The sequence below is a fragment of the Canis aureus genome, chromosome 2, assembly GCF_053574225.1.
Source record: "Canis aureus isolate CA01 chromosome 2, VMU_Caureus_v.1.0, whole genome shotgun sequence".
NCBI lineage: Eukaryota > Metazoa > Chordata > Mammalia > Carnivora > Canidae > Canis > Canis aureus.
In genome coordinates this window covers 18,891,676-18,915,024 of record NC_135612.1, presented here as the reverse complement: position 1 = coordinate 18,915,024, position 23,349 = coordinate 18,891,676, and the positions used below count along the sequence as shown (strand labels likewise).

Here is a 23,349-nt window from a genome sequence, read left to right as displayed (position 1 = left end):
GTACAACAAAATAAGGCAGGGGAAACAAAAACAAAAAACCCCAAAACCCATATCTCATAGATCTCCCAAAATTAAATTGAATATGTTGAAGGGAATCAAGAAGTGAAAAATATATCTAAGACTTGTAGAAATATGAAAGTCGAAAAGGAAAAAAATTAAAAGTGAAGAGCTGGTAAAATATTGTTGTTAAGGTGGGAAAAGAGAAAAAATATTGGAAAATTTTAGTCTGATACAAAAATGAATTGTGATGGAAAAAGGAGGGGAGAAAAGAATAGGGGGGTACCCTGGTTCTATATACTGTAAATCCCTCAACTTCCCCTGGAGCGTTCCAGCGCTGCTCAGTCAAGAACTTGCTCTTCCCCTGTCCTTCCAGCCGGTCTCTGGGGGGAGGGGCTGCTGTGCTGATGCTCAGGGGTATGCACCTGGGGAGATGCCCCCCCCTTGCCAGGTGCCGGCTCAGTGATAGCTGTTGACCCCCTGAGGCCCCTGTCCCATGGCGCCCCGCTCAGTCCCAGGCACAGGGTGACACCAGGAGGAACAACCCCACTGTCTGCGGCCAGCCCTCCAGCCCTGGAGTCAGCTCCCCCAGTAACTCCCACAGCTCGCGGTCCGCAGGGGCCTGGGTGCTCCGGCTGTGGCGGGGCCGCTGACCTGCACAGCTCGGGGGTGCCCCATGGCAGGGGAGTCCTCCCTGCCTCGGCCTCCCTGCCTCCACTCACCCCGGGCGAACACAGGATCCTGGCTGTGTCCCCTCGGGGGCCCTGGGATCCCGGCCCTGTGCCGCTGGACCCGCTCCAGGCCACTTCTCTCCCCAGGGATCAGGGCTCATCCCGCCTCTACCCGGAGCCCCCCCACTTCTCCTGAGGCCCCGGGGCGCGCTCCAGCCCTTCACCGAGACCCCGCGGGGTGGGTGCGCTCCCCCCGGCGCCCTCCTCCCCTGGTGACCCCGGGACTGGAGGCGTCACCCCCCCGGGTCCCCCCATCTCCCCGCTGTGCACTTTCCCTCCGGGAAGAATCCGGCGGATCGTTAAAGCCCCGGCATCTGGGGGGCTCTCCCGCCCGAGGCTCCCCCCAGCCCGGCTCCTCGGCCCGCCCCCTCGATGCTGTTTCATTTCTCCTTCTCCGTCCCCGACCTCGTCAGAGGCGAAGGCCCTTCCCGCTGCAGCTCCCGGTTCTCTGCTCACCTCCCAGGTGGAGCTCGTGGGTGCTCAGGGGGGTGGAAAGTTGCCCCGGGAGCGGGTGGGGGTGGGTGAGGCCCCTGTTCCTCCGCCAGCCTGCCCCACCTCACGCAGAGAATCAGGAAAGTGTATGTTAAAACTTCAAACTGAGGTTAGTTGCCTTCTGGTAAATTGAGGTTTTGAAATTTTCATTAGTCAGAATTATCTGAGATGGTATACAAACTGAAAATTGGTATTATTAAAAACAATGTTCATGAAAAATCATTTCTCAGGATTTATCAAGAATGCATAGGCACAGTGCAAGCATTACACAGTGTGCACCAGACCCACTCTTTCCATCTTTCTATTTGAGTAGATCATAGGCTCAGCAATTCATGGTTATAACAAACAGTGCAGAATCAGTCGTCATGGTTGCTGATAGATATTTTAAGAATTAATCTATAAGTGGCAAAATTTAAAATATATATATTAAATAGCTGACACAAGAATTATTCTTCGAGAGAGAAAGAATTATATTAGTTTAGGAAAATATCCTGCTGACCCATTTAGATGGAAAAATTTAGGTCAGAAGGAAAAAGAAGAAAAGCAGGACTAAATTTCTTTGCATGAAAAAATGCAAGAAATTTGGAGAAGGGGGTGTTCCTTAAGAATGGAGGAATAATGAAGAAGGATAAAGAGAAACCATATAGCAAATACATTGAAAGTTACAAGAAATAGCCAAGTTGGATTTTTTGTTTTCCTTTAAACAGAACAGTGTTTAATGCAATTTAAAGCTGTCTGAGATATAAACTTTTTTTTATCTCTCCAAACATTCAGTGAAGTCTGCTATGCTCTAAATTAAGTGTACTTTTCATTTTAATGCCTTCTGAATTCTTCTATTTTTCACGTATACACTGACATTCATAAATAATGGAACAATAATATGCAAGTACCTTCTGAACTCTTTAACATTTAGTATCTCATTTAATCTTCAGAATAATTTTATAAAATAGGTACTGTTATTAAATCCATTTTACAGATGAGGAAGCTGAATTCTAGAGAGGCTAAATAACTTACCTAGAATGATATGCTAGTAAGGGATGTAGCCAGGATTCAAACGCCAGACCTCACGCTCTTAACCTTTACTAGTTCCAACTTATGTTCAGAGCTAAATGAGTTCATCCTTCCATAGATACACACATAAAATACATCCTAGTCTCTTTATTTAAATAGGATAGGAATATCAAAATATGAGGAATATTCAAAATATGGGTAATATTGTCATACTACTATCATTTTCAAAATATTTTGAAATCACAAAAAGTAAAAACTTAATAATAATAATCAATTTTGGCTATTGAATTCCCATCCAGTATTTCTACTTCTACCATATTATCATCCTTGAAGAGTTAATCACTGATTAGTTTATTATTATTTATTATTAATTAAGTAACAACTAATTATTAGTTAAGTACTAAAATATAATCTCTATACTAGTTTTTAAAATACAGCCATAAGTTTCTTAATACTCCTCCCTCCAAAAGGTGGAGGCTAATTCCGTTCCCCTGAAGGGTGGGCTGGACTGTGAGCCACCTAGGAAGTGGATCCTGTAGTCTCAGTCAAGCCTTCAAATGACTGCAGCCCTAACCTTGACTGCAACCTCATGAGAGACCTCAAGACAAATCCACCCAGCTAAGGCACTCCCCATTTCCTAGGCCCACAGAAACTATGTAAGATAGTAAATAATTATTGTTTTAAGTCATCTAAGTTTAGGATAATTTGTAGAGTAGCAATAGTTAATTAATACAGTCCCTATGTCAGTGATTATCAAAATGTGGTCCAACACCAGCAGCATCAGCATTTCCTAGGTACTTGTTAAAAAATGCAAATTCTCAGGCTCCACACTAGACTTACTGAATCAGGACCTCTGGGGTTGAGGAGCAGCAATTTATATTCTAACAAACCCTCTAGATGGTTCTAATGAACACTCACACTAAAGTTTGAGAACCATTATGCTAAGCCTTCAGTAGTTTGACTAACAATTAATCTCAAACCTCCTTAATACCAGCCCCAACTCCTACTTCCCCAGAAATCTGTGTTTATTCTTGGAATATAGTATAATATTTTAGCATCAGATTGTAAACAAGCCTCTTTGTCATGACAAAATGTCAATTCTGAAAGGGTAGGACTGCCTATCTCCACATTGTGCCCAGCACACAGCAAATGTTCAATAAATATTAGTTGGATAAATATGCAAATGACTAAATATATACCTTGCTTGGTAAAGAGTAAAGTGAAGTCTTATCTTTTTTCTTTTATCGTCACTTGAATTCTTTCAAAGTGACTTCAGCTAAGAACATCTGCTGTTATGGTATCCATGGAGGTGAGAGTACATAAAAGTATAGATTAAAATGACTAAGTAGTATATAAAAGTATAGATTAAAATGACTAAGACTAATTTCATCACATATGCTCACTTAGGTGGTTTGTGGAGTTGTCCAACACAAACTGATAATCCATCAATTATCAGTATTCAACAATATGATCCCCCAGTGGATACTTATAAGGGGCTGTTTGAATACCAAAAGAGGATTTGAGGAGCCTGGCAAATGCCAACATTTGCCTAGCATTGTTCTTATCATTCTTTTCTAAAACATGTATTATTAGAATATAGTAACTCCAGGTGCCTATAGGAATATATAAAAACTAACAGGTAGTGATAAGAAGCCCTCAAAATAAGATAACTTGCTGAGTTCATAACACTAATTCTATAGCATTTTTATATAGTTAAATGAAAAAAAAGTTATATTCAAATAATTTTGGGTTACAAAGTTAAACAACTTTCATTCCTACTGGACTTATCACAGCTTTTGAAATTCTAATGTGAAATGTGAGTTTCCAAGAGGTGAATGTAGTGAGCAAGCCTCGTACATACAGCAGAGGACCTTTTGGAAGAGCAGCTTATAAAGCTAATACTTCAGAAAACACTGCCCAAACGTAAATCTTTAACAATTTCTTTACTTACTTGAGTTTGAAATTTGAAATATATTGTTTGATTTATAAAGCATCTTTTCTAGTGATAGTTAAATCATTTAAATCACTATTTCATATAATTTCTATAAACTTTACTCAAAACCCATTCTCATCTCCATATGTTATTATATAGTCATTGATATTATGATTGTATACAAAGTAATTTTTTTATTATAAAGTACAATTTGGTTGTGAAAATGACATGCCCCAAATCACGTTTTCTCTTTATATTATTAATTTAAATAAAAACCATATAGAAATATTTTAATAGCTATAACAGCTCAAAGGAATAATTTTATGAAATGATTGTAATAGTTAAATCCTTTGAGGGTATACTACTAATCTAATTGTACTAATAATACACTAGGGCAATGATTTCCAACTATACTGTATTTCAACTTCTATCTGCAACCTACACGTTATAGGTTGTCAGCCTCCTTCTGAGAGCAAATATGTCTTCCCCACCCAGAGATGAGTCATGGAACCAGTGTATTAGTCAGTAACCCATTGCCGTAGGCCATGATTAATTGGGCCAGATTTGGATACTACACTAAAGCTTATCCAATCAGATTCACTTTCCAGGAAGTTGTATTTAGGATTAAACCATTCTAATTTGTCTCTGCTGGTGGTAAAAACTGAGTCTATATAAATTTGGGAACTTTGGGGGTGACTATTTAGATGAAAAAGAAAAAATCAATCTGCAGAAAAAAACAATAAAACATATACACCAAAGTGTGTATGATCTTAGAAAAGTGCTTCATAATTATCTATTTTATAATAGCATGCCTCTTGTTTATAACGGATACTTTGCAGATTTAACAAAGAAAGGCCCTTCAGTTTGCTCACAACTTACCTGAAATAAAACAATATGATTACAAAGTAGTAGATAAACTGTGAGTCACAGAATTATACTTAGATACTTCTAGCTTAACATAAATAAAAATAAGTAAACAAATAAAAATACATTTGCCTAGCATTCTCCATTCTCCAAGGTCAAGGTTTCAAAGATCCTTTACCCACATCTAAAGCAATGGCTCTATTTTTGTAGATGGCTTTTGTGGCTGAGCCACAAAAGAACTCACACACTGCTCTCTGACCCTCTATGGGCAGATATGATTATAGGTAATGGGCCCTTTGTAAGGAAAAACTCACTTCTGTGTGCTTCTCCTTTACTCTCACACTGCTATCACACTCACAATACTTCTGACACCAGATGTGTGGAGTTTTTTTGTTTTGTTTTTTTTTTCCCTCACATCAAGCAGTTTTCTGTGACCCCAGCTGGGTGTCCTACAATTCAATTCAATTCTGACACTAACTAGAATTAGTGCAGACCCTGCAGGTTAAGTGGTCAGTCCTACAATACTGCCCCCAATTTTAGATGCCAATTTTAAGTAGTAGGTTTCCAGGTTGCCCACAACTTCCGTCCAACTTAGCTACAAAGTAGAGGTTCCCATGACCCCTCTCCTCAGATTCAATCATTTGCTAGAATAGCTCAAAGAATTCAGAGAAACATATAGGTCTACAAATATAATAAAGGATATGATAAAAGGATACAGATGAACAGATAAAGAGATACATAGGATAAGATCTGGGAAGGTCTCAAGCACAGGAGATTCGATCTCCATGAAGACATACCACCTTCCAGCAGAAATGTGTTCACCAATCTAGAATCTCCATGAACCCTCTACTATAGGGGTTGTTATAGAGGCTTCATCACATAGGTATGATGGAATATTACCTATTTCCAGCCTTTCTCCTATCTCTAAAGAATGAAGGGTAGTGCTGAAAGTCTCAAACTTTTAATCATGACTTGGTCTTTTTGGTGACCAGCCTCCACCCAGGAGCCTACCTGGAGTCAACTCATTAGAACAAGGCATTCCTATGACCCAGGAAATTCCAAGGACTTTAGGAGTTCTGTGTTGGCCATTCCTATTGCTCAGGAGATTACAAAGGTCTCTGTGTCAGAAACTAGGGTTAAAGATAAATGTTAGGACAAAAAGATTCTCCCAGCACCCCTATTTACAGGGGTTTCAAGAGCTGTGCGTCAGGAATGAGGGTGGGGGTTAGAGATCAATATATTTTTTATTACTTACAGCCATGCCAGAACAACTCCCACAATCTTATGAACTGCCTATGACTGATATGACCCACAGAGAAAGCTAAAGTTAAAACCTAGGACATTCTTTGCCCTAGAAGGGGTGGATATTGAAAGTATAAATGACTCAGTGTCTGAGATTTCAACTCTTCCTGATTCATTAGAGTATGATAACCATTTGGGTTTTTTTTTTTTTAAATCAAACAATTCGTTTGAAAGACAAAATATTCAGTGAGTGATCTGTGGATGGAAATCTGTGTTAAGATATCTAAATATAATAATTTTTGTTTACCTTTCTCATTAGTTCAATGGGACTGCACTATGATATGAGAATTAACTTCTAAAATGTTGTTTTAGTAACTTAACACAACCTGTTTAATTCTTCCCACACTAAAGATGAAAGGGGGAACACAGGAGATTTCAATCCTATCACTAAGTCACTAAGAAACCCAGGCTGTAGAAACTCCATCTTAACACAGAGTTTCATGATCATCACAGCAAGGGAACACCATAGACAGCAGACAGGCCCTTACCCTTCCCACCTCTGGTTGACACGTAGCACTTCTGCTCAGATTTCATTAGCCAAAACATGTGACATAGTCCACCTAACTTCACAGGGGGTGAGACTTTCAATCCTTCTATTGCCTGGAAGTAGATTGGAATACTTGTGAATACATTACGACATATTTTGCATTTGAGCACCTGACAATTCACATTTCTTAGTAAGAAGCAGGAAAACACTCAGACTCATACAGTTTCCTCTCACTTAAAGTTCAATTCTGGCCCAAGTATTTCTACTCATACCCAGCACCTCAAGCATTTCTGAGCTAGCTTCTTATGATACAGAATTCACTATGGGATTCTAGGATTTTAGCACAGGCAGTAGCAATCTTTCAAAAATCAGGGGAAGACAATTTGTGTAAGTAAGGGAAAGAGTGAGGAGTTGCTTTTTACAAACATCTCCTATCTCTGAAGTTCATCAGTTTGACATCTTTAGAGTACAGGGGACTTAAAAAACTCTATAATTTAAAAAGCAATGTATGCTCAGAAATTTTTAAAAAGAAAAAAATTAAGACAATTAAAAGTACTCCTTTATACTAGCTGGAAATATCAACTTCTTATTATAGAGAATTTTAAAACATATGCAAAAGTATCTAAGTATTTAATAATGATGCAATGGGAATTCATCTGCATCAATATTTGTGCAAATCTCTATTTATCAGATTGTATTACCACAAATATATTAACAATCAAAAAGTGCAGAAAAATTTCAAGTCCTTAAAGCATATTGCTAACTTGTAAAATCCATGAGGTCAGGAACTATCTTATTTGCTGCTGGGTCAGCAGAGCCAGAGAAGTGACTAGCGCGTAGTAGACATTCACTAAGAATATGCCAAATGAATGAATGAATATCTTACCAAGGGGCTTTCCAAAATAAACTGTACTTTTTTTTTTTTTTTTAATTTATTTATTTATGATAGTCACACAGAGAGAGAGAGAAAGAGGCAGAGACACAGGCAGAGGGAGAAGCAGGCTCCATGCACCGGGAGCCCGATGTGGGATTCGATCCTGGGTCTCCAGGATCGCGCCCTGGGCCAAAGGCAGGCGCCAAACCGCTGCGCCACCCAGGGATCCCTAAACTGTACTTTCAAGTACAATTATTCCCACAGAAAGTTAAGTCTATCACTTGTCACCATCTTGGTCTGATTATTTAACTAATTTATTTCTTCCTAATACTTAGTAAAGGAATGGGTATGTTTAATGAGAGTCATTTCCAGGTAAGTAGTAGATGGGAGAAGGATACAAATTTACCTTTCCCTCCAATTCCACTCAAAATTTCCCTGGGACTTTAGGATTCAATAATTTTTGGTAACTTTACAGCAAGAAAAAAATATATACTCAATAGGTTGAAAATATTTATATTTTCCTAAAGCCTGGGTAGGGAACAGGTGCTTATAGGTGAACATAAGTAATGAAAGTAACTGGTGTAGGGATCCCTGGGTGGCGCAGCGGTTTGGCGCCTGCCTTTGGCCCAGGGTGCGATCCTGGAGACCCGGGATCGAATCCCACGTCGGGCTCCCGGCATGGAGCCTGCTTCTCCCTCTGCCTGTGTCTCTGCCTCTCTCTCTCTGTGTGACTATCATAAATAAATAAAAATTAAAAAAAAAAAAAAGTAACTGGTGTGTGTGTGTGCACATGCGCTTGCTAATGGCTACAAAAACACCAATTACATTTTGTCTTAGATTAAAAATTGTTCATTTTCTTCAAATTAATCCATATCCAAAATGCATATATTGCTTCCCACACAGTACTGTGATCCCAGAACAGTCTTTAACAAAATCTTTAGCCTGCCTGGCTCACTTTCTCTAATACAAACGAAGTATACATGTAGTAGTTTGTTATCGAGCTTCTCTATCTCAGTTCCTAAATTAAGGCCTTTCAGAGAGCTTTTAATAATATAGTCCCATGCTTCTAGAATTACAGGCAAAGTTAAAAATCATTCCTCCTTTGCCTTTCAACAAATTTCAGTTCTCTCCTCTGTGTGCATATAAATTCTATTAATGCTAATGGAGGCGATGCACGTGCATACGGCATGAAATATATCTCTAAATCACACTTTAATCTTTAGCTACATAACTCTGGCGCTTGTTCAAATGATACATGTGCCTCAAATACACTCTATATGTCTGTTATTTCTCATCTGAATATTAAAATTTATTCATGTATTTTGAGTAGCTATTACAACATTTTGGCCAAAAAAATCTCTTACTATTGTTGTACTTGTGTTGAGTTTAAACTGAGTGCTAGATGAGACCATAAACATTCCTGATTTATTATTATGCAATTAGAATGTAAATTCGATTCCTGACCAGGTTATATTTATTTTTAAAAATGAAAATTTTCTGTTGTTTTCCACCTGGTTCAACATATGTAGTAAAAAGAAAACATAATGCAAACAAAATAAATATATGTAACCTGGTTGCTTGTTTCTGTACTGAATCATGGTTATCATTACATAATAAAAAAACATTTTAATGGGTGCATTAAAAAAAAAAACTAGTTAAAGGACATCATATTTGGTTTATTTACAACAACAGTATTTTATTAACCACATTAACTTCTTAAAGTGACCAGCTAATTTTACATCATTTTTATGCAATCCTAATTAATGTTCATGTAACCATATCATTAGCCCTTTCTCAAGAGGATCTTCACATTTTTTATTTCATATTCCACTTTCCCGACAATTTTTCACCAAAAGGTGAAAAAAGGAAGACAATCCAAAAAAAAAAAAAAAAAATAGAGCAAAGCCAAAATTCATATCATTTGAGCTGAGGATAAATAATAATTCTTCTTCATAACTGACCTCCTATTCTGGAGCCATATTCCTTTGGACAAGAGCAACTTGCCACTTAAATGTAATTCTGTCTATCTTCATCTTGAGCTGTGAATATTCAGTTAATGCAAAGTTCAAAGTCCTTGTCAGGATTGTTTTTCACCTTCCTTCAGTCATCTTCTTTCCCCTTCATCTTCCTGAGAAGAGTAAAGGCAGGTGAAGCTTTCATATTCTCAGGCTCAGTTTAAGGGAGCTCCCCTGTAGTGCTGCAGGTTTTGTCAATCCTTTTGGATGCCTTCCCAAAAGACTTTGGCCTTAACCAAAGTCTTTAGGCATAAAATCCACCTTCTGCAAAAACTTCAGATTATATGGAATTTGCACATAATATCAGATCCTTCACCTAGCCTCATTCTTCACCCATCTAATCTCTTACACAATGAGTGACCCATTGGCTGTGGCTTCATCTCAATTTCAGGATTCCCTAAAAAACTTTCAATTTCTTTTTTTGTTTTTTAAGATTTCATTTATTTATTCATGAGAGACACACAAAGAGAGGCAGGGACATAAGCAGAGGGAGAAGCAGGCTCCCTGTGGGGAACCTGATGCGGTTCTGATCCCAGAACCCTAGGATCATGCCCTGAGCCAAAGGCAGACGCTCAACCACTGAGAGCCACTCAGGCATCCCAAAAATTTAAGATTTCCTAGGCTATCTTGAAAAAGTAGAATTAAGGGTCCCTTCACTAGGACTTTGGGTGTTTCTATCACCCTAATTTCCACAGTAACCCTCCCTAAATTTAAACCTCAATGTAGGGAACCAGAATATTAATCTCTGATTTACCAGCTACCTTTCTCTCTCTCCCCTTCCCAATGAAATAATTTTCTACTTCCTCTTCTTGTCACAACAGAACTATTGCTAAAGTATACATATCTTCCCTATTCCATGACATTTACCTTCTCCTCTCTTCTTCCTTGGTAAAATAATCCTGACTTTTTTCAAGTATGGGTCAGAGGTGTGTTTCAGAGGAACCTGAGCTTCTCTCCATCTTGAGTATTATTTGGATTAAGGGAACCCTGGTAATTCCATTACTCTGGCTTACTTAGTTTAGGAATGACATGCTATGCAATATGGTCACTGTGATGTAATGAGAATTGTGCTGGGGGTTTCTGGGAAAGGGTTCCTTTCTTAAAGAGGGATATGAATATGGATGTCTTTTCCTATACAGCCTTTGGATGTTTCTGAGGCATGAGATCTGGAACTGGTGAAGTCAGTTATCTTGTACCTAAGGAGAGAGTAGTCAACATAATACAAATTGCAGCTCAGAATAAGGATAGGAAACTCTGGTCCTTAATAATGTCATTGAGCCATTGAACTAGACACCCTACCCACTAATCAACCATCTCAAGGTTTCTTTTTATGTGTGAGAATATTTCTTCATGGTTAAACATTTCTAGTTGGCTTTCTATTACTAATTGATTATATCTTCCATATCAGAAGGGCCACAGGGAGACAAAACAGAGGCCAGATAAAGGAAACTATATGGAAATACAATATAAAAATATTATTCCCGTAACAAATATATAACGTCTCTTACCAAGTGCTGTAAGAACTATGTAGTATCACTTCACAATTCACTTTGAAGGGGCTCAACTACAAAAGAGTTATTGGTGAAATCAGGTTCCTACCCAGGAGCAATGAGTCCTAATCAGCTATTTGGACAGTACTGAGGCTGGACTAAATTTAGCCGGCATTCATAAAGAGTGCCCAAAGTGCCATTAATCCCCCTTTGATGGCATCTTTGATAGAACCCCAGATGTCCACAGTGCTTGAAAGAGAACTCCAGAGAGTTCTTAATCACTCAGATGAAAAAAGGCAGGAGGTAACTCTGATTTTTTCAGACACTGCCCTTCATTTTTTGGTCTGTACTTTTACCAAATTTAAGGAATTGATGAGTTCTACAAAGATTTCACTTAAAAAAACAACAAGACAAAAATCTCTCTTCCCTACTGTCATATCCTGCTTCCCAGAGGCTCTTTAAATTGAATCTTATGGTATTCAATCCAATCTTTCATAATGATAATCTATTTGTTTGCTAAGACTGATATAACAAAGTATCATAGCCTGGGTGGCTTACGTAACTCATTTATTTTCTCACAGTTTTAAAGGCTAGAAGATCCAAAATCAAAGTGTCAGCATGTTTGGTTTCTCCTAAGGCATTTCTCCTTGGCTTGCAGACATCCACCTTCTCTGTGTGCCATCTGTGAGAAGGAAATGCTGTGTCCACACATGGTCTTTTTTTCTGTGCCCATGCAGCCTTTGTGTATGTCACTGTATGTCTTAATCTCTTCTTCTTCTTTTTTTTTTTTTCTAAAGGTTTTATTTATCTATTCATGAGAGATGCATAGAGAGAGGCGGAGACACAGGCAGAGGGAGAAACAGGCTCCATGCAGGGAGCCTGATGTGGGACTTGATCCTGGGACTCCAGGATCACGCCCTGGACTGAAGGCAGGTGCTAAACCGCTGAGCCACCCAGGGATCTCCAATCTCTTCTTTTTATAAAGACACCAGTCAGATTAGATTGGGGCCCACCCTAAGAGTCTCATTTTGACATAATTACCTCTTTAAAGGCATGTGCCTGAATCTTCACATACAGTCACAATGTAAAGTACTGGAGCTTAGGGCTTCAACATATGAATTTATGGGGGCACACAGTTCAGTCCATAACAGATAACATAAAATGAAAATATTTATATAGTAGCTACTATATAAAGTATGTTGATGTTCTAAGCTCACATTTATATTATCCTCATAATAACTATGTGATACATAGTGTTATTATGATCTCTCTCTTACATATAAATACTGATGCACAGTAATTTGCCCAAGATCATACTTCTGGAAAGTAGCAGAGCTATGAATCAAACCTAGGTAGTCTGGACTCAGTTTATGCTCTTAATACTAAAGTTTGCTCCATTCTTACATTACTAGTTCTATCTATAGAAGATAAACATTTATTTTCTCTAATTCCACCATATATGCTTGTATGAGCATATATACACATATATACAACACACATTTCCTTAATCCTCCCAATATTATTTCATAAATTTTGGTTAGATCAATATTCAATGTCTGCACTTTATGATGTGTTTTTTTGGAGTCCAGCAATAAGGAACATTATTACTACTTTTTTTTTTGCATAGATTTTCATTTCCCTGGAATTAATAATGGTCTTGTTTTTACTTTTGTTTATTTAAACCCCAATTCTCTGAAAATTGTCAAATCTCTTCAATTTTTTATTCATATTAGGTATTCTAGTAATTTCATCTTCTTGAATAATTTCTGCCAGACTCTTCTTACCTGCTGCCATCTGAAGTGGCCACTCTCTAAGCCTAGAGCACAGCTACCATCTTGGTATTGCCCTTAAATCCACATCAGAGATTCTGTTTTGCTTCTGTGTTGCTGGTTCTTTCATGGACATCAGATTTTTATGTTTATTATTTATACTCCCTCCTTTTAGGGAAGTATATCTTCCAGGAGCTTCCAGAAAAGACAAGTGAAGAGGTAAATATTTTGAGAACTTTTAGGTCTGCAAATGTTTTTATTCCACTTCACACTTCATTAATAGTTTAGCTAGGTATAAAGTATTACCCAGGAAGTCATTTTTCTTCACCATTTTAAACCTATTGATCTCCAGTCTTCAAGCTTCCAATGTGGTAAGAAGTCATCCTGATTTATAATACTTTTCATGTGGCCTACCTATTCTCTCTGGAAGTTTATAGAATCTTCTTTTTGCTCCTCAGTATTCTGAAATTTTGCTATGAGGTGTCCTATATACATAATTGGGCCAAACACTCAACCTTGAAACGAGTTCTTAAGTTCTGTGAAACGTTATTGGATTATTTTACTGATGATTGCTTTCCCATTATCCTTCCCATGACACCCACTTCTGTTCTCTCCTTCTGAAACTTTTATTCAGATGCCAGATAATTAGAATGACCTTCAAAACATCTTTTCTTTCCTCTTTGTCTTTTTCTTCCACTTTCTGAGATTTTTCTCAACTTTATCTTCCAGCTTATGTACTCAATTCTTTTCACGTCTGCCATCATATATTTTCTTTAATTCCCAGAAGCTTTTTTATATTCTTTTAAGATTTCTTCTATGGTGTCTTGCTTTCTTTTTAATCTAATGGGTTTAGTATCTTATCTACCTGCAGTTATTAATCTTTTTCCCCCCACTTTTTTCTATTTATTTGTTTTGAATTCTGTTGTGAGCAGGGTTTCCTGAGACTGAGATTTAAAGGTGGATAGTTAACTGGGGAGTGCCTTCAAGAGCAGTACCTTTAAGTGACTAAGAAACTAAACTGTGATGCATTTGCAACAGCCGATCCCATAGGAAACTCTGGACCTGGGATGGCCTTTCAGAGGTGTTCCTGAGGCAAAGGAAACATATCTTTGTGCCCACAACTCAAATCCTGTATCTCAACCAGACTGGATATGGTCTGCTCTGGGGAAGAGATGGAAGCCCAGGATTAAGGAATACTCTACAGCCACTCAGCTGTGAGCCCTCAACTCAGCATAACAGCAGCTGGAGGAAAGAATGCCTCAGTCCTTGAAGGGCAGAAATGAGCAATGCAACACAGCATCTACTATACTCTTTATCTTTTATGATTAAAAACTCTCCTTGGTTACTTAGTAACCTTGTTTTTACATATTTAAAAGTGGAGGTACTAAAACGTTGTTTAAAAGCTCCTAGTTCATGCTAGCACTCATCAACCATGAGATTTACTGTAGGGTGTTTGGCTGGTCATTTCATTGGGTTCTCCAGATGTCTTTTCTCGTGACTGGTCGGATTTCATAATGAAGCATCTTCAGTGGAGATTGGATTTTAATCTGCACACCAAGTCAGAAAAGAGAGGCAAGGGAGAGGGTCTTGTTATTTGGTATACAAATGCTCAATTAATCACTTCGTTTTCATCAAGTTACTGTCCCTTTCCCCTCCTTCCTGGTACATTTCAATCCAGAGCGTTTTGTGGTGAGTTTTGTTTATTTTTTTGTTGTGTTGTTCCCCCCCACTCCAGAAGCTAAACCTGAAGATTGGGGAAGAGAATTTGCCTGGTCATGCAACTGAGGACTTAACTGCTTCTTAAAGAAGCTGCCAAGCAATCCTATTTATAGCCCCACCTTCAATCTCAATTCCAGAGATACCTGGGAAAGCTAATTCCTGAACCTCTTGGACAATCTGCAGTGTGAAAGCTTCTCAGCATTTCCATCAGCAAAGAATTTGGCTTTTTAGGTCTGCTGAGTCAGTACCATTCATTCACCTGCTTTCCAGCTTCCAAACATTTGCTCTTTCTTCCTCTTTGGTTCTTTGTCCTTTCAAGTGTATGCCATTTAAAAAAAAAAAAAAATCCCTTTATTGTCATCTTGGGGAGCAAAAGTGTGTCTTCTTAAGCTCTGGCTTATATATTCTCTTTCTCACTTTTAAAAATAGGTAAAATATTCTCATGGTTCTAAAGAAAATATGTCTACCTGTTCCTCAGCTATCCAGTTCCCCTTTTGCTTCCAATTCCAAGCAGGTGATCACTTTTTTAATCCTTTGTGTATCCTTCAAGAGCTTATGTACACGGAAAAATGAATATATTCTTATTCTTCCCTTTTTATGCATTATGTAACTTAAGACTATTTGGTACCTTGCAGTTTTCATTTAACATTGCTTGAAGCTCTTTGCATATCGGTATAAAGCTTGCTTGTTCTTCTTAACAGCTGTATAGTATTCTATTTAATCAACCTCCAACCAAAGGACATTTGCTTCCAATTTTTGTTATAATAAACCTATGAATAATCTTAAATATAATTTTACATGTGTACAAGTATATCCATAGGCTAAAGTTCAAAGAAGAAGTTGCTGAGCCAAGTGTTGTCTAGCATTTATAGTGTTGATAGATGTTATCAACTGCCCTCCATGGTAGTTGTACCAATTTTTAATCCCAACAGTGGAGAAATGTCTGGTTTATCTACTTGCCCCAAATCCCAGCATTTAACGGAGTTGATGAAATTGTATCTCAGTGCACTTTACCATGCATTTCTCTTAGTGTAAGTAAAACTTTTCATATGTCTAGGACACACTTTCATTTCATTTTGCTTAAGCCATATTCCTTTCTTCATAATGGAGAGTTAACACTTTTCTTTGGAGAGAAAAATGGTGTGTGTGTGTGTGTAAGCAGAAATTCAAAGGCATTATTACAACATTTGGAGCCAAGTGTATTATTATAGTATCTACAAAAAACATCTCTTACTATACCTAAAAAACCATGCGTTGATATTTACTAAGGACAATGGAAATTATTTGAAGGGTTATCTAGAGCAAGGTATTTCTCTTATAGAAAAGCATGTCTGACTAGAAGGCACACTAGCTCAAATTAGGAGCTCACTAGTCTAGGTTGAGGAAAGAGAGAATAATGGTTAGTCCATATATAGGATGGTTAAAATAAGCTATGTTATTGTGGCAAAAATATTGGGGCAGAGTATAAGATATTACTCAAGTAATGTAATCACTCTTGGCCTTGATTTCCTGATCTGAAAAATGGGAATAGTATTATCTCCTCCACAGAATCTGTGAACTCTACTCACCACTGAGAATTATTACTGTAAATTACTTCTAATCAATAAAATTAAAAAGAAAGTAGTAATATGAGTCAGGTAAAAATAGCCAGAATATAGAAGTGGAATTACTTGAACAATAAAAAATATTAGGAAATATTAAGAGATATTAGTATGAATAAGATATGAATATGAATAAGAATAAGTAAGAATAAGATAGTAACTGATGCTAAGAAAACATATATAATCAGAAAGCACAAAATAGAATGTCCTCACAACCAGAAGTGAAGCAAAAATACAGATTTCCCAATTTTGTGACTATAAAACTTATCCATTTTGTGATTATGAGTATTATAATATTCATATACTATATGAATGAAAACATTTCATAAAAAATGTAAGCCTTTAAGCCCTAGACAAAAGCAAGTAGTTGGTAATAAAATAAACTGAATTGGCAAAATTTAGAAACGTGTTTTGTGAAAAGAGTTTCTCTGCTTTTATGTAGGTTTATCCTATAGATATTTTGAATAAATTATTCTCAGCTAAAGACTGAATTTATATTTTCATTTTTAGTCATTCTAAAAAAAGGTTAACAAAAAACCCTCATAACTTATATCTCGATTTTTATATCTTAATATATAATTAAAAATAAAAATTATAAGATGTGAAATACCGCTATGTAAAATATAACATTTTTTCAAATGTATGTATACTTCTAAAAAAATGAAAATTATTGTCATGTAACTGACATGTGAAATGCATGTTCTTCCTCAGATTTAATTTTTTAGTTGCAGCAATAGGTCCCCCTGGTGGAGGCTGAAAATATATTTTGTCCTATTTTTCTCTCCAAACCACTACTCTAATTTGAACAGATTAAGTACATTCTTTCTTGAAAAAAATGCGTAAGGAAAGGTTTAAGAGAAGAATGGGCTGATTAAAGATGGAGGTTAGAAGGCCTCTGGTTTGACTGTTATCTGTTCTACATGTAAATCTGTAGATAATTACCAGAATTAAATTCATAATTACCAGAATCAAAACCCCTCCCCCGAAAAAGAACACCCTCAAAACAAAGATTCAGTTACTAGATTAACAAAATTGAATATGCAACACAATAATGGTTTCAAAAATTAGATTCATAGAGGGGCACCTAGGTGGCTCAGTCGATTAAGGGTCTGACTCTTGGTTTTGGCTCAGATTGTGATCTCAGGGTGGTACAATTGACTACCCGCCCCCTACCAATCCTCTGCATGGGATTCTCTCTCTCTCCTTGCCACTTGCACTCTCTTGCTCTCTCTAAAACGAATAAATGAATCTTTAAAAAAAAATAAAGATTTGTAGATTATGTGAATCTAGCTAATGATTCCTTGTATCGGTCTGTATCTATTAATGCATTCAAGGCAAATGGGTCCTTAGGCTCTAAAGCACCATCAGATGCAGGGATGAAACAGGTCTCAAAATGAAACTAGAACCAACTATTCCCAATCAATTCCATCAGTAGATACTAACCCACAATCACCTTAGAACAGTCTAGAACTCAGATTTCATTCTGTGCCCTTTTGAAAACTGAGGTCAAGCAGCATCAGTACCAGGGCAAAAATAGAAATTTAGAGGATTCTGTCTTTCTTTAGCTGTTCCCCACATGCTAGATATCCTGGATACTCCAGAACATCCAAGATCAGATTATAAGCCTATAAATCACTTGAACACACAAACTGATAACTATTCAGCAGTCCTTTGCTATCAGTCTCTCTCTGCTACTCATTATTTTAACTCCTGCCTGGTTCTCTCACAGCACTCCTAAATTTCTGGCTTCCTTGAGGCCTAGGAACCACTGAGCAGCTACTGATATAGTATATTCCTTGATGCTTATTCCCTAAAATCCTAAACCACACTTCAGGATACGTCATACAATATAACAATCGTAGTTTCCTTTAATTTCATGTTTCTAGGTTTTCTTTAGAAAATAGAATATGGAGTATGTCATTAGGCAAATAAAGAGTATGTGAATTAACTAGCACTTCAGAAACTTCTACATGGATACTCTAAGTCATATTCTAAATCACGCTCTCTTTTATCTTTCCGTCCTCACTCATCTTTAACCTTGGTCTGGATTCCTGGATCCAGTTTCTTGACTATGTAGGAATTTTAACTAGATTAACAACTCTAAGGCATAGCAAGGGATTGGCATTTTCCCTTTCCTACCGTGCTGGGACCTGGGGGAGGGGAGGGGAGTGCTGAAGAATGAGGAGGGGTTGCTATAGGTTCTGTCCCCACTTTAATGAGAGATACTTCTCAGTTAATTTAGCACTTCTCTAATCCCAGGGAGACAAGGGAAGAAGGGGAGAACAAACATGGTAAAAAGGCAGCAATCTGTGATGGAAACATGTCTTGTCCAAAGTCTCTGGTGTGAATTAGCCACAGTTAATCTCAGGGTTCAAATGTACCTCCAAATAACTGAAGTTGACTTCAATTTATCTCTTCTTCCTTCTATGTGGTTTGTGATCTATTGTTTCCAACTTAATAATCTTATTGTATTTATCTAAGGAAATTTGCTATAGATCCTTCTATGGAAAAAGACGAAAAAAATTTTATAAAATAGAAACAAAGAACTTTCAGTAAAGATCTGCCTCTTTTTTTTTAACATGAATTAATTTTTAGAAGTGAAGACCCTAATAGCTGATAAAAATCAAGATTAGTTTAAGATAAATTTTTAAAATGTCCGTGACCATAATAGCTTAGTAGAAATTATGATTTTTAAGCTTATTTTGACCAAATGGAATTAGTTAACAGTATTATTTCGATGAAATGTTAACGGTATATGATTTATAGGTTTATAGAATTCTCTACTTTGAGATACCTCAGGCATATATTTCCTTCAAAAAGACTTAACACGGGATCCCTGGGTGGCGCAGCGGTTTGGCGCCTGCCTTTGGCCCAGGGCGCGATCCTGGAGACCCAGGATCGAATCCCACATCGGGCTCCCAGTGCATGGAGCCTGCTTCTCCCTCTGCCTGTGTCTCTGCGCCTCTCTCTCTCTCTGTGACTATCATAAATAAATAAAAATTTTAAAAAAAATTTATTAAAAAAAAAAAAAAAGACTTAACACTTGGCTTACTTATCTGGTTATGAATACTCCAGAAACTAATGTGAGTTTAGAATTTACTCCCAAGCATATCCTAGCTATTGGGTCTGGGTACACTCGAGAGTTCCCAAGAGGCCTTGCAAATTCCAGAATTTCCAGGTTAAGATCGCAGAACTATACCACCTCGGCCCATAGTCCAATAATCCCAACTACAGGATAAGTATAATTATAACAATTTTTTTTAATTTTGCAATTCAAAAAACATTTTCATAATCTATTTTTCCAAAACCAACTGGATACTAAATTTTCTAATTTCTAATTTCCCGGTTTTATATTTTAATCTTTGCAATAGCAGTGAAACCAACCTGTTAGATTTGAAGTTTTCCTTCATAAAGAAAAATTTTAGAACTCAAATTTTGCTTCCCCCCCCCCCCCCACTTTAAGTGAGTTGTTTTTATTGCCAGTGTTGAATAATGTCCCACCATCCCTTAGGACTTAGATTAACAACAATTATCTCCCGGCAAGACTGGTATAGAAAAGGTCCCCTGGAAAGTCTAGTTTAGGGCCAGCTATTTCAGGTTTAATTGAACATTTTATTTTAATGGAAAGTGAAAAAAGGAAAATGTAGATCTTGCTTAAAGTATGGTTAAGTCTACCTGCTTGGCAGGGACTTTAAATGCATGAACTTTCAAGACAAGCAAATGCGTATTTTCTAATGAAAGATTGCTCCTCAGTAGGCCAACCCCAAATCTTTAACCTGCTGTTAAATTTAAGGAGGTCCTCAATGATAGGGAATATGATTTGGAAATATTTTTATCACTTAGCATTTAGCTGATGTATGTTGAGTGATTTTTACTCTAAAGAGCCATCGATCAGGAGTAGGCCTGCATCAGTAAGTCAGCAGAATTTATGTTCTACAACAGTACACGTTACCTAGCTGTCAGGTTTACATGGACCTTTTGGAAGACCTCGGGGATATAGAGTCTATCCTAATGCCATACAGTGAAAATGATCGCTCTTTTCAGAGAACACAGTGGTGTGTTGGACAAATGTTACAAGCATATTAAAAGTAGAAATGTCGGACTCCAGGGATTCCATTAAGTATCCTTATTTCTTTCATTATAGAATAAAAACCCACTTTAAAATATTTTTAATTAAGTATAAAATGGAAGTAACCCTGCTGATCTTTGATTCTATAAAATGTCAGTAATCTTCCTAAAATTATCATATAACAAAAAAAATCTTACATATTCTCAGATTAGCACAAGACATACAGGTTTTCCAGAGTTCTGAAGAAAAGGGTAATTTGGATTTTTGTCGGTAATTAGATAATATTATTAATAGCTCACTTAATATTTAGAGTACACCTCTCAGAGGTAACTCTAACAAAAATATATTATCAGGCAGCGTGGGTGCCTCAGTGGTTTAGCGCCACATTCAGCCCGGGGCATGATCCTGCAGACCCGGGATCGAGTCTCACGTTGGGCTCCTTGCATGGAGCCTGCTTCTCCCTCAGCCTGGGTCCCTGCCTCTGTGTGTCTCTCATGAATAAATAAAATCTGAGATTTGGTTTTCCTAGTTTTCTTTTTTAAAGATTTTATTTATTTATTAGAGACAGAGAGAGAGGCAGAGACACAGGCAGAGGGAGAAGCAGGCTCCATGCAGGGAGCCCGACGTGGGACTCGATCCCGGGTCTCCAGGATCACGCCCCGGGCTGAAGGCGGCGCTAAACCGCTGAGCCACCGGGGCTGCCCTGGTTTCCCTAGTTTTATATTTAATTTCATATATATAAATTTAACCAGTTCTATATTTCAATCTTGGATAAAGCTTTCAATGAATGCTTTAACTACAGGGCGACAGGTGACTGAATACAGAATCAGCAAACATAAACAAATTACCTATTTCAACTGAATATGGGGGAACCTAAGCTGCTTAATTAACCAAGATCCTCAAGACCTAAACTGTCATCCAGATGACTGCCATATTTCCAAAAATTCCTGCTTGCAACCCAAATCCTGAACATGGTTTTCCTTCTACTACTAAAATAACCTTTACTGACTCCTTCTTTGACCAATGCCTTCCATTAAGACCTAGAAGAGCTTTACCTTATATCAGCTTCAGATCCATAAACCCTCCTTTCCAGCTTGATGCCTCCCATACATCCTTTTACCAACCATACTCCTAAACCCAAGCTTCCTTCCATTTCCTAAGAATTTAAGAGTTTTTTTCTTCATTCAAGCAATTCCCCCCCCCAAAAAAATCTTCACAAGGGTAAATTGAAAAAAAATGTTTTCCTAAATTTTACTTTCAAAATGAGTCTTTTGAGTCTTCACTACTCAACATGTGCTTTCTCAATAATTAAGTGCTTGATATTCTATTTCCATTTAATATATTTTTCCCCAAACATCTAGTTTTTCAATATGTTGCCCCCCTAACTATAGACTAAGATTATTAGCTTCCAGAGGTATGGCAACAAACACTAACTCACATGGAATAACATAATACAATGAACGCCAAGCTAGATTAAGCATAAGTGTTTAATCAGTGCTTTTGCTGCTGAGCTTCTGTAATCAATGTTTTTGCTGCTGAGCTTCTGAATTCTACATATTATCTTTTAAAGGTCTTATCCTTTACACCTTGAGATAGTATATAAAAGTCACTGTAAGGAGACAGTATAATCAAGTGGTTATGAGTAGGCTCATAAGTCAGAAAGCTTACGATTAAATTCCAATTCCAATTCATGTTACCTGGAACAAGTAACTTAAACTCTCTGAGCTTTTGATTTTTCTTGCATGTAGAAAAACGTTAATCCCACAGTATCCATCCCAGAAGGTTATTAGATTATATGTATATACCTATGTGTACACCTGGTACACAGCAGCACTTAATGTTCCTAATTTTTTAAAGACATTTCCTTTATAAAACTTAGCTGCACAGCATACAGTATTCATGCAAAAAAAAAAAATCTTTCTATACTTTCATCTAAGTGCAAAGGAAAAACAGGTAGAAACAATAACCTGGTTCCAAAGATGTAACATATGGCAAATTGTGCTGGTTACTAAGCTATCTTTTTTTCCATAGCTCCAAACCACTAGTCTATGCTCAACTGCATAATATGGGGATTAGAACTGTGCAAACTACATTTCTCCTTTGCTGACTTTTTGTTAGCATCCCAACAAATGGGAGGACTAGAGGAGTGAAACAAAGGCAGAAGAGAAATTTTGCTATTTCCTGCTTATTTTTCCTGTCAAACTTTCCCAGGGCAAAAATTCATTCCAGTAGCAGCACTTGGTTCATCTCCAGTTTATCATTCCCCACCAGTACTAGCAGTACTCTCTCCTCAAATGTCCCTAAGTCCCTTCATTAAAGGACCTTTTCTCCATGCTTCTAATTTCTGGTAACCTCCATCTTTCATTCCCTTGGCTCTAGGCATGGTACTTGCTTTAGCTAAGTGTTCCCCTTCTGAATTTTTTCTTCTCCAGTATCAGATCAACCTATTGCTCATCTAGCCTATTAAAACATCTAGTTGTATCCTTTTTTTTTTTTTCAAGATGTATTTATTCATGAGAGATACAGAAAGGCAGAGACAGGAGAAGAGGCTCCATGCAAGGAGCCCGATGTGGGACTTGATCCCAGGACTCCAGGATCACAGCCTAAGCCGTAAGACAGCTGCTCAACCACTGAGCAACCCAGGCGTCCCTACTTGTACTCCTCTCATCTGAAATCTGACATTGATATTATTCAGAAAGGGGTAGCAATAAATTTTTTTTGCCTTTTATATAATGTCTTTATATATTACATAATTTAAATTTATTTAAAGTGATTTTAAAATTTTTGCCTTCTTCACAATGGTGTTCAGAACACTGTAAATAACTTTTTCTTTTTAAGAATACATCACTAGTAAATCCCCAAGAAAATTTACTTGCAGGGACTAGAATCAGATATGTGGGCACATTGATGTGGGCACATTAACTAAATCTGAAAGTCTTCCATAAAAGGCACATAGGTTCTTTAGAGAGTAGGCTCTGTTGTCGTAACAAAGGTG

General features: G+C 37.4%; 1 long non-coding RNA gene across 1 annotated transcript in view; it reads left to right on the top strand.

The window, feature by feature from the left end:
* Window positions 1-23,349, top strand: part of LOC144294058 (uncharacterized) — a 54,843-nt gene that overhangs the window by 12,591 nt on the left and 18,903 nt on the right. The window lies entirely within an intron of this gene.